The sequence below is a fragment of the Pelophylax lessonae genome, assembly GCF_965119305.1.
Source record: "Pelophylax lessonae genome assembly, chromosome: 10".
NCBI classification, from domain to species: Eukaryota; Metazoa; Chordata; class Amphibia; order Anura; family Ranidae; genus Pelophylax; species Pelophylax lessonae.
Genome location: NC_138777.1, coordinates 188,736,343 through 188,755,554, shown reverse-complemented (window position 1 = coordinate 188,755,554; position 19,212 = coordinate 188,736,343).

Sequence of the window (19,212 nt, the reverse complement as noted above, 5' to 3'; positions counted from 1 at the left end):
CCACCTGCCATTGGCGAAGTTAGACATTCTTTCACTGGGGGCAAAGACTCAGTTTGGTGTCAGTAGATCAGTGGACGGTGTCAGTAGAGCAGTGGACAGTGTCAGGGGGGAGAGGTTGGTGTCAGAAGGGTAGTAAACATTGTCAGTAGGGGAGAGTTTGTTGTTAGTAGGGCAGTGGACAGTGTCAGTAGGGGAGAGGTAGGTGTCAGTAGGACAGTGAATAGTGCCAGTAAAGTGTTGGACGGTGTCAGTAAAGCATTGGACGGTGTCAGTAGTGATCAGAGGATAATCACCTTCTTCTGTAATAATGGAGTGGCAGTTGTGGTGAGGTTCTGCAACAGCTTCTAGTAAAGTCCATCCAGGCCCTCAGCCCTGACACCGCGTAGGCCTTCAGAACAGATGTACAGTCCATAGGCTGCCTGAGGACAGCAACCCCTCTGGATCTTGAACCCTCCTGGGAAAAAGGAACCCAGCTCTCCAGTCCTTCAGATTATTTATCATCTCTTCAGCCCCCTTCTTTAAATACTTAGGCTGTTTATTTGCATCTCCCTTTCTAAGCTATGGAATCTTCTTCCAGAGGCAGGGGGAAACAATCAAACATCCAGCCTGTGAAGCCCTGAAAAGGTCAAATAAACAGTTACTGCTCCCCTTATACAGAAGGATCCAAAAAAAAAAAAAAAAATTTACCTAGCATCCTAGCCCAGGAGGGTGCTACATCAACTACTCCCATGATCAACAACCAGGTCCAACCTCCAAGAGCTTCTTGCAGAATAACAACTCAGACTGAACTCCTGTGCATCCGAGTGGCCCAAAGCCTTGCCTGCCAAGTGATTCTGTAAAAGAGAACTTTAATTTCTTTACATTATAGCAAAAAGCAGCCACCACCTTGTACCTGGAATTAACTTTATACTCACAAAACCCTCTGAGTTATTTTTTGTCGTACTCCCCACCAGCACCACCATATCCCAATTCAGTATTTGGAGTCTGGGAAGGTTTTCCCCTTAGCCACTCCTTCATAGCTGTTAGGAGCCCCAGCCTAAATCTCTACCTGAGCCTGGCTTTTTAAGTAAGTGCATTCACACTGGTGATTAAGACCAGTGCGAATTGTAGCGGCAATTTCTAATGTGGCTCTCAGCATCTGGGTGTGACTGCCAGTTCCATTCAATATAATCACAAGTCGCTGGCGGCTGCAGCTATTTGCCGCTTTCTTCTCAGCCAGCAATTACCTGCATGATTGCTGCTGGATACACAAAAAGTACAGTGATGACTGCAGGTAATCCTGCTGTACAGAGAGCCGCCAATAGATAGACTTGTCATTATAGTGAATGGGGCCGGTGGCTGCACTTGGCAGCAGGAATCTACTAGTCACACCACCCTTATTCACCAGTGTGAATGTAGCCTTAGGGTGTGAGGCGCGAGGTGCTATTGTAAGACTTTTGGATATACTTCTTGGGTGGTGGAAGAAGAGCTTATCAACCTTTTTAAAATCATTTTATTATAATTGTTTCACTTGAATTATTGCATGGTGTATTTTCATATCAATTAATCACATGTATATAATGCAAAGTTATGATTTTTTGTTCTATATGTTTATTATATTTGTTGTAGGTGTACATACTGTATATATGAAAAGTTTATTTGAATTGTTAGGATTTTTTTTTGTTTACACAATTATGAGGATATTTATTAGCGGTTCCGTATCTGAATATGTATAAAATGAAGGTGCATGATAGTGACAATCAAAACAGAAGTACTAAAACACACTAGCAGCGCTAAAATTCATAAATAATAAATGAAGTGCAGTCCATTGGGATAATGTCCATATGTTCATATAATCATGCAATGTGCCCAGAAGCCGTGAATGGATATATTGCACTGGACCCTCCACCGCACCAACGTGCTCCCCCTAATGAGAGACACTCACCAGAAATCTGGTCATACAGGGACTTGTAATGCCAGCCTATCTCAGGCTCAGAAAACGATATCCACAGGAATTTCCCAGGACAAACGGCCCTCGATCAGTCTCAATCGGATCAATTCTTGTGGCCGACCCACAGGAGATTCCAATTACATCAGGGGTAGTACATGTGAAAATAATAGCTCACATAGGGCAATATTGCATGGCTAAAATCAGACTTTATTACCCACAACAGGATCCCCAATAGCTGATGCACTTACAACATATAAAACAAAGCAAGCTTGTCATATAAAGGATGAGGCATAAACCTGCGTGTAGAGGCCAATCCCCGTGGTGTCAGTTCGCCGCCGGTACCAGGCTGTAGCGAGCATCGGGTTCAGCATCAGACGCCAGGTCCTACCTCGTGACCGCGTGACCACGCCCTGACGCGTTTCGTTAGCAAGTAACTTCAACTGAGGGCGTGGTCACGCGTGTATGGTCACCGCTATTTGACTATACCGACAGGGCGGGGGCACCAATCAGCCGGATGACGCAGGACCATCCCGCTCGTCATCACTTCCGCCCTTACCGGAAGTCATATCATGTAACATTGGCTTCCGCCCACACAGCGAATCACTGCCATCTCCGATCAAGACTATCCATTTTCCACAGCGCCTCTAAGGACAAAAAGGGAACTGGCACTCGTCGGATCACAGGCAGATCATATAGCCTATATATGCATAATCAATATGTTACAATAAATAGCGACTTATTACAACAAGAATATCGAAATAAAAAGGTGATTACCATTCAATGAACATAACGATAATCACTTACATATTGTAAAAATTGTAAAAATTAGATAAAATTGTCATTAAGACAATACATAAAAAACATCATTCTATATTTAAAAATTAACCATATTAAAACAGGAAACAAAGGTTTAAACGACTAAATCCAAGAGGACAAAAGCATCACATGAGACAGGGGAAATTAAAAAAGTTAATAATCACTAATGAAACAGTTGATGTCTAAATCAACGTTTAGCCCTTTGGGGTGTAGAGAGTTGGTCAAAAATATCCAATACGTTTCACGCTTGGAAAGCTCTCTTACTCTGTTTGAACCCCTCCAGACCTGTTTGACATTTTCAATTCCCCAAAATTTCAACTCACTCGGATCTTGATTGTGATACTTTTTAAAATGTAAAGAGACATTGTGGTCCTTATAACCATTTCGAATATTTGCAATGTGCTCTGAAACACGTATTGCAATAGTTCTCTTCGTTCTTCCAATGTAAATTAAGCCACAAGGGCACTCCAAGCCATATACCACATGAGTGGTATGGCAAGTGATGAGATCCTTAATGTCAAAGGTCTCACCATTCGCGGAAGAACTAAAAGAGGAAAATCCTCGCAAATGGGTCCGCACCTGTCTACATGTTTTGCAACGACGACAGGCATAAAAACCCGTCCTGTCGTCCCAAAACATGGAGGGCTTGGTGGGGGGGTCAAGGACCTTGCACACCAATTGATCCCCAAAAGTGCGCGCTTTTTTATATACAAAAGAGGGTGTAGATGGAATAAGGCTCCCCAAAATCCTATCCACACTCAATACACCCCAATGTTTTCTAATAATGTCCTCTACATCTCTATATTGGGAATTGTATTGTGTGAGAAAACTCCACTCCTGTTTGTTATCAGTTGGTCTAACAGTATCCACCAGGCATTCCTGCTGAGAAATGCCAAGGACTTCCATGATGGTACTATCAAGCTTCCGTTCATCATAACCCTTCTCACAGAAACGATGTCGGAGAACCTGAGCCTGTGTCAGAAAGTCCGTATCTGAGGAGCAGTTCCTCCTCACCCGGAGGAACTGCCCCTTAGGGATATTTTGTAACCAACGTGGGTGGTGACCACTATAAATGGGTAAATACCCATTACGGTCAGTGGGTTTAAAGTACACACGAGTCTCCAGTGTGTGATTTTTTACCATCACTTCTACATCCAAAAAATGGATGGACTCCTGACTCCAACTAAACTCCAATTTAACACCGTTATTATTGGAGTTGAGTGAGTCGGCAAATTCTCGCAGGGTACTTTCTGAACCTTCCCATATGAAAAACAGGTCATCAATGTACCTTCTGTAGATCTTCAGCTCGTTCTTAGCAAGCGCATAAATATACCGATCCTCCCACTCCCCCATAAAGAGATTGGCGAGGCTGGGAGCAAATTTAGCTCCCATTGCCACGCCACGTTTCTGGTTATAGAATGTTCCATTAAACCAGAAATAGTTGTGCGCTAAGCAGAACTCCAGTGCGCATTTCAAGAATCTCTTTTGGGGGTCCGGGAGGTCGGTACGACTACAGAAGGCCCAATTCAGAGCTAGTAATGCATCCTCATGCTGAATTATAGTATATAGCGAGGACACATCCGCTGTTACTAGAAAAACTTCTTTATCTGGGGATATCTGGACTTCCTTCAAGGCCCGGAGGAAATCTTTGGTGTCCTTAAGGTACGACCTCAGATTTACCACACTGGCCTGTAAGAAGAAGTCCAGGTATTCACCCAGTCTAGCGGTAACTGAATTGATCCCATTGACGATGGGTCTGGCTGGAGGATTATGTGCGTCCTTATGTATTTTAGGCAGAGTATATATCGTTGGTACTCTGCTAAAACTGGGCATAAGGTATCTCTGCTCTTTATCCGAAAGAACCCGATGATAATAGCCCGACTGTATCAGGTCTTTCAAGATCCTCCTGTACTCTAGGGTTGGATCCCTTCTCAGCTCCTCATAGGTCTCTGTATCTGAAAGCATACTGCTGAGTTGGTTCAGATAGAAATCTTTCTTTAGGATCACTACCCCTCCCCCCTTATCAGCAGGTCTAATTATGACATTTTTTCTTTCCTCCAAGGCCTCCAAACCTTGTTGGATGTGTCTAGGGTTCACCCCTTTTCTGGGCTGCAGAGCTGCCACATCCTGCAGCACCAGATTTTTAAACACATCCACACAGTGGTTGGAGGACTGTGGAGGATTAAACAGGGAGCGGTTTTTTAAACCACTATCCACCCCCACAGTGGTATCCACACTGTAAGATCGACTGTTGTTAATAACTCGATTTGGATTAAGAAAATGTCTCTTTAAATTAATTTTTCTCACATATTTATGCACATCTACGTACACATCAAATTTGTTGAGGGGTCTATGCTTGGCACATTTCAAACCAGCATTTAAAATGTTAGTCTCTTTTTGCGTGAGAACAATGCCAGCCAAATTGTACACACCCGTTAATCCACTAGTCTTCTTTTTTTGTTGTTGGTACTTCCTCCCTGCTCGACATCCTCGCCTACGTGTTGTGCTTGGATAGGATATTGGGAGGATGGGCCGGCCCTCGGTGGATAACTCGGGGGACCCCATTCCATGGGTCTCCCCCTCCAGGGTCTGCCACCCCGTCTCCCTCCCCTGCCCCGACCGCCCCTCCATAAAAAAGGGCGAGGTGGGGGTACAGGCGTGGATGGCGCATTCGCGTCACCCAATGAATCATACCTGTTAGAGGTTGGGAGAGGTTTAGGTGAATTAAGACCTCCTCTATATATAGATCCATCTTGCCCACTATTCCTAAAAGGAACATGTTGCCATTGATCGTGGTTGGATGGATAGTTATTGTCATTGGATTTAGTCTTTCCCTTTTTCTTTCCCTTTTTATTTGGCATCGATGTTGCCGAATTGACATAGTAATTAGCACCCATACCACTAGAAGTGGATGGGAGCGGGGTATTGGGAACCGACTCCATGGGCCGTGCAATAGACTGTCCCGGCGGATTTTGCCAAGCATATATATTGCTGGTCCTGAAGTCTAACGTGTCCCTCTTATATTTCTTAATTTTCTTTTTATGTGTGTCCTTATCTATCTTATCTAATTTCTTCTTTACATCTGTATTAAACTTAATAACCTGAGCTAGATCTTTATCCGGCTCCAGGATTAATTGTAATTCAGCAATCCTCTTTTCAAGAAGAGCCATTTTACGTTTTTTCCTTTTCAGTACTAATTGTTGTAAGTCAGTACCTGCTTTGTTGAAAAAATCTAACCATTCCTTAGTAGATACCTCATCATCGAGGGCATCCTGGGGACTAACGTCCCACCTCAAACTCCTCATTATAATGCCCTCTTTGATATATTGATTAAAGGTACAGATATCCCACCATGTTCTCACTTGTTTCTCAAGTAGGTTGCCTAACAAGGTGAGATTTAAGGTTAGATCATGTGATGGTTCCTCTATAAACTCAGCAGAAAAAATAGTTTCCTCAATGAGGTTCCTATTCTTCAAAAAGGATATGACATCCATAGCAGCCAGGTTTTAAAACACAAAAATATCCAAAAGGAGCAAGTGAAACGGACACAAGTGGGGACTACAATTACTTACTCAACCGGCGCTATTAACAGGTACCTATAAGTATATAGAGTGATATATAAAATGCTAAAACAAATGATATATCTAAAAGCTGCTGCTATAAATGTAACCGCATAAAATGAAGGTGCATGATAGTGACAATCAAAACAGAAGTACTAAAACACACTAGCAGCGCTAAAATTCATAAATAATAAATGAAGTGCAGTCCATTGGGATAATGTCCATATGTTCATATAATCATGCAATGTGCCCAGAAGCCGTGAATGGATATATTGCACTGGACCCTCCACCGCACCAACGTGCTCCCCCTAATGAGAGACACTCACCAGAAATCTGGTCATACAGGGACTTGTAATGCCAGCCTATCTCAGGCTCAGAAAACGATATCCACAGGAATTTCCCAGGACAAACGGCCCTCGATCAGTCTCAATCGGATCAATTCTTGTGGCCGACCCACAGGAGATTCCAATTACATCAGGGGTAGTACATGTGAAAATAATAGCTCACATAGGGCAATATTGCATGGCTAAAATCAGACTTTATTACCCACAACAGGATCCCCAATAGCTGATGCACTTACAACATATAAAACAAAGCAAGCTTGTCATATAAAGGATGAGGCATAAACCTGCGTGTAGAGGCCAATCCCCGTGGTGTCAGTTCGCCGCCGGTACCAGGCTGTAGCGAGCATCGGGTTCAGCATCAGACGCCAGGTCCTACCTCGTGACCGCGTGACCACGCCCTGACGCGTTTCGTTAGCAAGTAACTTCAACTGAGGGCGTGGTCACGCGTGTATGGTCACCGCTATTTGACTATACCGACAGGGCGGGGGCACCAATCAGCCGGATGACGCAGGACCATCCCGCTCGTCATCACTTCCGCCCTTACCGGAAGTCATATCATGTAACATTGGCTTCCGCCCACACAGCGAATCACTGCCATCTCCGATCAAGACTATCCATTTTCCACAGCGCCTCTAAGGACAAAAAGGGAACTGGCACTCGTCGGATCACAGGCAGATCATATAGCCTATATATGCATAATCAATATGTTACAATAAATAGCGACTTATTACAACAAGAATATCGAAATAAAAAGGTGATTACCATTCAATGAACATAACGATAATCACTTACATATTGTAAAAATTGTAAAAATTAGATAAAATTGTCATTAAGACAATACATAAAAAACATCATTCTATATTTAAAAATTAACCATATTAAAACAGGAAACAAAGGTTTAAACGACTAAATCCAAGAGGACAAAAGCATCACATGAGACAGGGGAAATTAAAAAAGTTAATAATCACTAATGAAACAGTTGATGTCTAAATCAACGTTTAGCCCTTTGGGGTGTAGAGAGTTGGTCAAAAATATCCAATACGTTTCACGCTTGGAAAGCTCTCTTACTCTGTTTGAACCCCTCCAGACCTGTTTGACATTTTCAATTCCCCAAAATTTCAACTCACTCGGATCTTGATTGTGATACTTTTTAAAATGTAAAGAGACATTGTGGTCCTTATAACCATTTCGAATATTTGCAATGTGCTCTGAAACACGTATTGCCGACTCACTCAACTCCAATAATAACGGTGTTAAATTGGAGTTTAGTTGGAGTCAGGAGTCCATCCATTTTTTGGATGTAGAAGTGATGGTAAAAAATCACACACTGGAGACTCGTGTGTACTTTAAACCCACTGACCGTAATGGGTATTTACCCATTTATAGTGGTCACCACCCACGTTGGTTACAAAATATCCCTAAGGGGCAGTTCCTCCGGGTGAGGAGGAACTGCTCCTCAGATACGGACTTTCTGACACAGGCTCAGGTTCTCCGACATCGTTTCTGTGAGAAGGGTTATGATGAACGGAAGCTTGATAGTACCATCATGGAAGTCCTTGGCATTTCTCAGCAGGAATGCCTGGTGGATACTGTTAGACCAACTGATAACAAACAGGAGTGGAGTTTTCTCACACAATACAATTCCCAATATAGAGATGTAGAGGACATTATTAGAAAACATTGGGGTGTATTGAGTGTGGATAGGATTTTGGGGAGCCTTATTCCATCTACACCCTCTTTTGTATATAAAAAAGCGCGCACTTTTGGGGATCAATTGGTGTGCAAGGTCCTTGACCCCCCCACCAAGCCCTCCATGTTTTGGGACGACAGGACGGGTTTTTATGCCTGTCGTCGTTGCAAAACATGTAGACAGGTGCGGACCCATTTGCGAGGATTTTCCTCTTTTAGTTCTTCCGCGAATGGTGAGACCTTTGACATTAAGGATCTCATCACTTGCCATACCACTCATGTGGTATATGGCTTGGAGTGCCCTTGTGGCTTAATTTACATTGGAAGAACGAAGAGAACTATTGCAATACGTGTTTCAGAGCACATTGCAAATATTCGAAATGGTTATAAGGACCACAATGTCTCTTTACATTTTAAAAAGTATCACAATCAAGATCCGAGTGAGTTGAAATTTTGGGGAATTGAAAATGTCAAACAGGTCTGGAGGGGTTCAAACAGAGTAAGAGAGCTTTCCAAGCGTGAAACGTATTGGATATTTTTGACCAACTCTCTACACCCCAAAGGGCTAAACGTTGATTTAGACATCAACTGTTTCATTAGTGATTATTAACTTTTTTAATTTCCCCTGTCTCATGTGATGCTTTTGTCCTCTTGGATTTAGTCGTTTAAACCTTTGTTTCCTGTTTTAATATGGTTAATTTTTAAATATAGAATGATGTTTTTTATGTATTGTCTTAATGACAATTTTATCTAATTTTTACAATTTTTACAATATGTAAGTGATTATCGTTATGTTCATTGAATGGTAATCACCTTTTTATTTCGATATTCTTGTTGTAATAAGTCGCTATTTATTGTAACATATTGATTATGCATATATAGGCTATATGATCTGCCTGTGATCCGACGAGTGCCAGTTCCCTTTTTGTCCTTAGAGGCGCTGTGGAAAATGGATAGTCTTGATCGGAGATGGCAGTGATTCGCTGTGTGGGCGGAAGCCAATGTTACATGATATGACTTCCGGTAAGGGCGGAAGTGATGACGAGCGGGATGGTCCTGCGTCATCCGGCTGATTGGTGCCCCCGCCCTGTCGGTATAGTCAAATAGCGGTGACCATACACGCGTGACCACGCCCTCAGTTGAAGTTACTTGCTAACGAAACGCGTCAGGGCGTGGTCACGCGGTCACGAGGTAGGACCTGGCGTCTGATGCTGAACCCGATGCTCGCTACAGCCTGGTACCGGCGGCGAACTGACACCACGGGGATTGGCCTCTACACGCAGGTTTATGCCTCATCCTTTATATGACAAGCTTGCTTTGTTTTATATGTTGTAAGTGCATCAGCTATTGGGGATCCTGTTGTGGGTAATAAAGTCTGATTTTAGCCATGCAATATTGCCCTATGTGAGCTATTATTTTCACATGTACTACCCCTGATGTAATTGGAATCTCCTGTGGGTCGGCCACAAGAATTGATCCGATTGAGACTGATCGAGGGCCGTTTGTCCTGGGAAATTCCTGTGGATATCGTTTTCTGAGCCTGAGATAGGCTGGCATTACAAGTCCCTGTATGACCAGATTTCTGGTGAGTGTCTCTCATTAGGGGGAGCACGTTGGTGCGGTGGAGGGTCCAGTGCAATATATCCATTCACGGCTTCTGGGCACATTGCATGATTATATGAACATATGGACATTATCCCAATGGACTGCACTTCATTTATTATTTATGAATTTTAGCGCTGCTAGTGTGTTTTAGTACTTCTGTTTTGATTGTCACTATCATGCACCTTCATTTTATGCGGTTACATTTATAGCAGCAGCTTTTAGATATATCATTTGTTTTAGCATTTTATATATCACTCTATATACTTATAGGTACCTGTTAATAGCGCCGGTTGAGTAAGTAATTGTAGTCCCCACTTGTGTCCGTTTCACTTGCTCCTTTTGGATATTTTTGTGTTTTAAAACCTGGCTGCTATGGATGTCATATCCTTTTTGAAGAATAGGAACCTCATTGAGGAAACTATTTTTTCTGCTGAGTTTATAGAGGAACCATCACATGATCTAACCTTAAATCTCACCTTGTTAGGCAACCTACTTGAGAAACAAGTGAGAACATGGTGGGATATCTGTACCTTTAATCAATATATCAAAGAGGGCATTATAATGAGGAGTTTGAGGTGGGACGTTAGTCCCCAGGATGCCCTCGATGATGAGGTATCTACTAAGGAATGGTTAGATTTTTTCAACAAAGCAGGTACTGACTTACAACAATTAGTACTGAAAAGGAAAAAACGTAAAATGGCTCTTCTTGAAAAGAGGATTGCTGAATTACAATTAATCCTGGAGCCGGATAAAGATCTAGCTCAGGTTATTAAGTTTAATACAGATGTAAAGAAGAAATTAGATAAGATAGATAAGGACACACATAAAAAGAAAATTAAGAAATATAAGAGGGACACGTTAGACTTCAGGACCAGCAATATATATGCTTGGCAAAATCCGCCGGGACAGTCTATTGCACGGCCCATGGAGTCGGTTCCCAATACCCCGCTCCCATCCACTTCTAGTGGTATGGGTGCTAATTACTATGTCAATTCGGCAACATCGATGCCAAATAAAAAGGGAAAGAAAAAGGGAAAGACTAAATCCAATGACAATAACTATCCATCCAACCACGATCAATGGCAACATGTTCCTTTTAGGAATAGTGGGCAAGATGGATCTATATATAGAGGAGGTCTTAATTCACCTAAACCTCTCCCAACCTCTAACAGGTATGATTCATTGGGTGACGCGAATGCGCCATCCACGCCTGTACCCCCACCTCGCCCTTTTTTATGGAGGGGCGGTCGGGGCAGGGGAGGGAGACGGGGTGGCAGACCCTGGAGGGGGAGACCCATGGAATGGGGTCCCCCGAGTTATCCACCGAGGGCCGGCCCATCCTCCCAATATCCTATCCAAGCACAACACGTAGGCGAGGATGTCGAGCAGGGAGGAAGTACCAACAACAAAAAAAGAAGACTAGTGGATTAACGGGTGTGTACAATTTGGCTGGCATTGTTCTCACGCAAAAAGAGACTAACATTTTAAATGCTGGTTTGAAATGTGCCAAGCATAGACCCCTCAACAAATTTGATGTGTACGTAGATGTGCATAAATATGTGAGAAAAATTAATTTAAAGAGACATTTTCTTAATCCAAATCGAGTTATTAACAACAGTCGATCTTACAGTGTGGATACCACTGTGGGGGTGGATAGTGGTTTAAAAAACCGCTCCCTGTTTAATCCTCCACAGTCCTCCAACCACTGTGTGGATGTGTTTAAAAATCTGGTGCTGCAGGATGTGGCAGCTCTGCAGCCCAGAAAAGGGGTGAACCCTAGACACATCCAACAAGGTTTGGAGGCCTTGGAGGAAAGAAAAAATGTCATAATTAGACCTGCTGATAAGGGGGGAGGGGTAGTGATCCTAAAGAAAGATTTCTATCTGAACCAACTCAGCAGTATGCTTTCAGATACAGAGACCTATGAGGAGCTGAGAAGGGATCCAACCCTAGAGTACAGGAGGATCTTGAAAGACCTGATACAGTCGGGCTATTATCATCGGGTTCTTTCGGATAAAGAGCAGAGATACCTTATGCCCAGTTTTAGCAGAGTACCAACGATATATACTCTGCCTAAAATACATAAGGACGCACATAATCCTCCAGCCAGACCCATCGTCAATGGGATCAATTCAGTTACCGCTAGACTGGGTGAATACCTGGACTTCTTCTTACAGGCCAGTGTGGTAAATCTGAGGTCGTACCTTAAGGACACCAAAGATTTCCTCCGGGCCTTGAAGGAAGTCCAGATATCCCCAGATAAAGAAGTTTTTCTAGTAACAGCGGATGTGTCCTCGCTATATACTATAATTCAGCATGAGGATGCATTACTAGCTCTGAATTGGGCCTTCTGTAGTCGTACCGACCTCCCGGACCCCCAAAAGAGATTCTTGAAATGCGCACTGGAGTTCTGCTTAGCGCACAACTATTTCTGGTTTAATGGAACATTCTATAACCAGAAACGTGGCGTGGCAATGGGAGCTAAATTTGCTCCCAGCCTCGCCAATCTCTTTATGGGGGAGTGGGAGGATCGGTATATTTATGCGCTTGCTAAGAACGAGCTGAAGATCTACAGAAGGTACATTGATGACCTGTTTTTCATATGGGAAGGTTCAGAAAGTACCCTGCGAGAATTTGCCGACTCACTCAACTCCAATAATAACGGTGTTAAATTGGAGTTTAGTTGGAGTCAGGAGTCCATCCATTTTTTGGATGTAGAAGTGATGGTAAAAAATCACACACTGGAGACTCGTGTGTACTTTAAACCCACTGACCGTAATGGGTATTTACCCATTTATAGTGGTCACCACCCACGTTGGTTACAAAATATCCCTAAGGGGCAGTTCCTCCGGGTGAGGAGGAACTGCTCCTCAGATACGGACTTTCTGACACAGGCTCAGGTTCTCCGACATCGTTTCTGTGAGAAGGGTTATGATGAACGGAAGCTTGATAGTACCATCATGGAAGTCCTTGGCATTTCTCAGCAGGAATGCCTGGTGGATACTGTTAGACCAACTGATAACAAACAGGAGTGGAGTTTTCTCACACAATACAATTCCCAATATAGAGATGTAGAGGACATTATTAGAAAACATTGGGGTGTATTGAGTGTGGATAGGATTTTGGGGAGCCTTATTCCATCTACACCCTCTTTTGTATATAAAAAAGCGCGCACTTTTGGGGATCAATTGGTGTGCAAGGTCCTTGACCCCCCCACCAAGCCCTCCATGTTTTGGGACGACAGGACGGGTTTTTATGCCTGTCGTCGTTGCAAAACATGTAGACAGGTGCGGACCCATTTGCGAGGATTTTCCTCTTTTAGTTCTTCCGCGAATGGTGAGACCTTTGACATTAAGGATCTCATCACTTGCCATACCACTCATGTGGTATATGGCTTGGAGTGCCCTTGTGGCTTAATTTACATTGGAAGAACGAAGAGAACTATTGCAATACGTGTTTCAGAGCACATTGCAAATATTCGAAATGGTTATAAGGACCACAATGTCTCTTTACATTTTAAAAAAGTATCACAATCAAGATCCGAGTGAGTTGAAATTTTGGGGAATTGAAAATGTCAAACAGGTCTGGAGGGGTTCAAACAGAGTAAGAGAGCTTTCCAAGCGTGAAACGTATTGGATATTTTTGACCAACTCTCTACACCCCAAAGGGCTAAACGTTGATTTAGACATCAACTGTTTCATTAGTGATTATTAACTTTTTTAATTTCCCCTGTCTCATGTGATGCTTTTGTCCTCTTGGATTTAGTCGTTTAAACCTTTGTTTCCTGTTTTAATATGGTTAATTTTTAAATATAGAATGATGTTTTTTATGTATTGTCTTAATGACAATTTTATCTAATTTTTACAATTTTTACAATATGTAAGTGATTATCGTTATGTTCATTGAATGGTAATCACCTTTTTATTTCGATATTCTTGTTGTAATAAGTCGCTATTTATTGTAACATATTGATTATGCATATATAGGCTATATGATCTGCCTGTGATCCGACGAGTGCCAGTTCCCTTTTTGTCCTTAGAGGCGCTGTGGAAAATGGATAGTCTTGATCGGAGATGGCAGTGATTCGCTGTGTGGGCGGAAGCCAATGTTACATGATATGACTTCCGGTAAGGGCGGAAGTGATGACGAGCGGGATGGTCCTGCGTCATCCGGCTGATTGGTGCCCCCGCCCTGTCGGTATAGTCAAATAGCGGTGACCATACACGCGTGACCACGCCCTCAGTTGAAGTTACTTGCTAACGAAACGCGTCAGGGCGTGGTCACGCGGTCACGAGGTAGGACCTGGCGTCTGATGCTGAACCCGATGCTCGCTACAGCCTGGTACCGGCGGCGAACTGACACCACGGGGATTGGCCTCTACACGCAGGTTTATGCCTCATCCTTTATATGACAAGCTTGCTTTGTTTTATATGTTGTAAGTGCATCAGCTATTGGGGATCCTGTTGTGGGTAATAAAGTCTGATTTTAGCCATGCAATATTGCCCTATGTGAGCTATTATTTTCACATGTACTACCCCTGATGTAATTGGAATCTCCTGTGGGTCGGCCACAAGAATTGATCCGATTGAGACTGATCGAGGGCCGTTTGTCCTGGGAAATTCCTGTGGATATCGTTTTCTGAGCCTGAGATAGGCTGGCATTACAAGTCCCTGTATGACCAGATTTCTGGTGAGTGTCTCTCATTAGGGGGAGCACGTTGGTGCGGTGGAGGGTCCAGTGCAATATATCCATTCACGGCTTCTGGGCACATTGCATGATTATATGAACATATGGACATTATCCCAATGGACTGCACTTCATTTATTATTTATGAATTTTAGCGCTGCTAGTGTGTTTTAGTACTTCTGTTTTGATTGTCACTATCATGCACCTTCATTTTATGCGGTTACATTTATAGCAGCAGCTTTTAGATATATCATTTGTTTTAGCATTTTATATATCACTCTATATACTTATAGGTACCTGTTAATAGCGCCGGTTGAGTAAGTAATTGTAGTCCCCACTTGTGTCCGTTTCACTTGCTCCTTTTGGGTATCTGAATATGTGTTAGGCTTTTTGTTAAGGCAGTAGAAGGGAGCAGCTTCTAAATAACTTACCCACTTAAGGACTTCCCCATGTGCATATACTGCAGCAGGGTGGCCCATTAGCGCGAAATCACGTACCTGTACGTGATTTTTTCTTTTGGGTCTGGGGCGCGCACGTGCGCCGCCAGCGATTCGCTCCTGCTGTGATTGGACACAGTGGGAGCCAATCAGCAGGTCCAGCACCAATCATTTCTAAGGCAGACAGAACAGTGGTCTGCCTATGTAAACAGGCAGATCACCATTCTGTGAGAGGAGAAGACAGAGATCTTGTGTTTCTGCTAAGCAGGAATAATTGTCTTTGTCTTCCCCCCAAGCACCCCCCCCCCACACACACACACTCACACAGTTAGAAATGCATCCTGTAGGGACACATATAACCCTTTGATTGCCTCTGATGTTAACCCCTTCCCTGCCAGTGTCATTAGTACAATGACAGTGCATATTTTTAGCACTGATCACTGTATTAGTGTCACTGGTCCCCAAAAAAGTATTAAAAGTGTCCAATTTGTCCACTGCATGGTCACAGTCCCGCTATAAGTCACTGATCTCCGCCATTACTAGTAAAAAAACAAAATCAATAAAAATTCCATAAAAATATCCCATAGTTTTTAGACACTATAACTTTTGCGTAAACCAATCAATATACACTTATTGGGATATTTTTTAACAAAAATATGTAGCAGAATACATATTGGCCCAAATTAATGAAGAAAATTGATTTTTTTACATATTTTTTATTGGATATGTTTCATAGCAGAAAATAAAAAATATTGTTTTTTTTCTTTTTTCAAATTTGTTGGTCGTCTTTTGTTTATAGCGCAAAAAATAAAAACCGCAGAGGAGATTAAATACCACTAAAAGAAAGTTCTATTTGTGGGAAAAAAAAGGATATACATTTTCTTTGGGTACAGCATTGCACAACTGCGCAATTGTCAGTTAAAGTAACACAGTGTCATATCGTAAAAAATGGCCTGATCGTGAAGAAGTAAAACCTTCCGGGGCTGAAGTGGTTAAAAATATATTTTCTTTTTTTTTTTGTATGATTCAAATACTGATTTTTTGTGCATCTTTAAAGCTGAATTCTGGGAAAACTAAAAGTCCTTCCTTGCATTTAGTCTAAGGGATGGTAAGTTCATTTTACTTACCTCTGCTCCCCTGGCAGGCGATGGTCCCCTTCGCTCCAGCAGTGGGTTGTCCCTCGTCGTCCTTACATCCCAGGGGCGTAACTACAGGGGTTGCAGGGGTTGCAATTGCAACCAGGCCCCATGCTCCAGGGGGCCTGTGCAGCTCCCCTGTACACATGGATAGGAGGGGTGCTGGGGGCAGCATGTAGAGAAATAACTGTCCTCCTTTTTCCTTCTGTAGTTGCAGGAGGAAAATGGAGGAGATTGGTTCCTCTGTATGCTGCCCCGCCACACCTCCTATCCAGTTCACTTGTGTTCTGCTGTCTCTGGGCCCCTGTGTGCTCCCCAGTGGGAGGAGCCCCAGCCTTGAAGGGAAGGGCACCCGGCTAGGGGTTCGGGGGGCCCTTCATGGTTTCTTTCACCAGGGCCCTGAAGGTTCTAGTTACGCCTCTGTTACATCCAATGCAGGGCTATGGTCCCTTTATAAATCTTGATGATATTAGGGACATTCATCCATTGGAGTGCATGGGAGGAAAGCTTGCATGGACCGTTCTAGCAGAAGAACCTGCAGAAGTGAAGGATCAGGTAAGTAAAATTGCTTCACCTTGTCCTTTATACATAAACCAGCAGTTAACCCTTGCAGCACAGGTGCAGCCCCACTCAAAGGGAGTACTTTGACTTTTTCCAGAGTTCAGCTTTAAACTCCAAAATGACAATTCCTAGGAAGTTAGTACTATCAATTTTAAATTAGCAAGCATTCCAAACTCCTGGTGAGTTGGCTGCAAAACTCCATTGTCACCCACAAGTCTCAGCTTGACGCCCTGATTTCCACTGCAAACATAAGTAAACACTAAGGATTATGTTACTACCCCTAGGAGACACCACTCACCTGCTGCACTGCGGATAGCGGAAAATTATTTTTAATTAAAAAATAAGAAAGCGTTAACAAATCTTCAAAGCACCTAATATGGATCCTTGTAACCTCTGATGCCAATTCTAGTGTGGTTCAAGACAAACATACTTCAGAACTGCTTTAGCTTTTCGACAAGCTTATTCCTTGAACTTAATTAAAACTTTGTTCCCTCTTTTATTCAATTTATGAAGCCCAGCCAGTAGGATTAAGCGATTAGAGTTAAAAAAAAAAAAAAGGAAAGAAAAAAAAGTCCCATTTGTGAGCAACTCATAAGCTGGAGCTGCTAGGCATCTCGGTTGTACTCCATTAAATTAATAAGGAATGAATAGACTGATCCATTATGAATAAAACGGTGGGGAGCCTCGACATTGCTTGGTACTTTTTCTACACACTCCTCGGAGAACATTTGTGTGAAATGATTATGTTCATATTCATTCAATTGGAATTCTGCAAAAGCAGGATGCATAAATTACTCTAAAGATCTCCAATGCAGTGTTTATGTTAAACATTATGTGTGTGAATTAATATGACTATTATAAAACCATTACCATGCAATGTATTTACCTATATGCGATACGCTAGAAGCTTAACCCTTTAAAACGATCCGCCGTACATTTCCAGTGGGGCTGTGCCAGCCACTTATTGTTAAATGCTAAAGGACTTTATATAATGTTTCTGCAAATTAAATTAGATTTGCATTGCTGATTTTCCATTTCATTCACTTAAATTTAATAAGAAGGAGAACAAGCCATCACACACAGGGATAGGTGATGGTGCATTGAGCGGGGAGCCTGCAATATTTCAGCTGGCGCTTAGCATCGTAAATGCAAAGCATTAAGAGAAGCTGTATTGTGCATTTTAAGTATGTTGTGTTATTGTCAGTTTGAAGGTAAATTTGGATTTGATTTTCATAATCCGTGGTAGTGCCAAATTTTTAAGACGGATTTCAGGTATGGCATTTTGTACATAGTTATCTTGCTTGGGCCAATGTACTTATGCAAATTCAAAGCATTCTCTGATTGGATGAGGTGGAAAGTGTGACATCACTGTCTCATCTCCCCACCTCATCCAACCAGAGAAAGGTAGTCCTAGAGAAAAAAAATAAAATAAAATAAACAGGGTGAATAGTGGGGACAACAAGGAAGGAGTTAAAAAGTTAGTAGTGATTAACAACTTTAAGACCGGAAGATTTTGTTGGGCCAATGTACTTATGCAAATTCAAAGCATTCTCTGATTGGATGAGGTGGAAAGTGTGACATCACTGTCTCATCTCCCCACCTCATCCAACCAGAGAAAGGTAGTCCTAGAGCAAAAAAATAAAATAAAATAAACAGGGTGAATAGTGGGGACAATAAGGAAGGAGTTAAAAAGTTAATAGTGATTAACCACTTTAAGACCGGAAGATTTTGCTGCTTAATGACCAGGCCCTATTTTGCGATTCGGCACTGCGTTATTTAACAGACAATTGCGCGGTCGTGCGACGCTGTACCCAAACAAAATTGATGTCCTTTTTTTTCCCACAAATTGAGCTTTCTTTTGGTGGTATTTGATCACCTGTGCGATTTTTATTTTTTGCACTATTAACAAAAAAAGAGCAACAATTTTGATAAAAAAAAACAATATTTTTCACATTCTGCTACATAACATTCCCAAAAAAAAAATTAAAAATCAAAATTTTTTAACATTTTAGGCCAATTTGTTTTCTGCTACATGTTTTTGGTTAATAAAATTGCAATAAACGTATTTTGATTGGTTTGCGCAAAAGTTATTGCTTTTACTTACTACGGGAAAGATTTATGTCATTTTTATTGTTTTTTTTTTTTTTACTAGTAATGGCGGCGATCTGCGATTTTTTGCAAGATGCGACATTGCAGCGGACAGATCGGACCCCTAACTGACATTTTTTTGACACTTTTGGGGGTACCAGTGACATTACTACAGTAATCAGTGCTAAAAATATGCACGGTTACTGTAAAAATGACACTGGCAGGGAAGGGGTTAACCCTGTTGGTGATCAAGCGGTTAAATGTAAGCCTAGGGGAGTGATTCTAACTGTGGGGGGGTTGGGCTTGTGAAATGATCACAGAGACATGCGATCCTATATAACTGGATCGCATGGTCTCTAT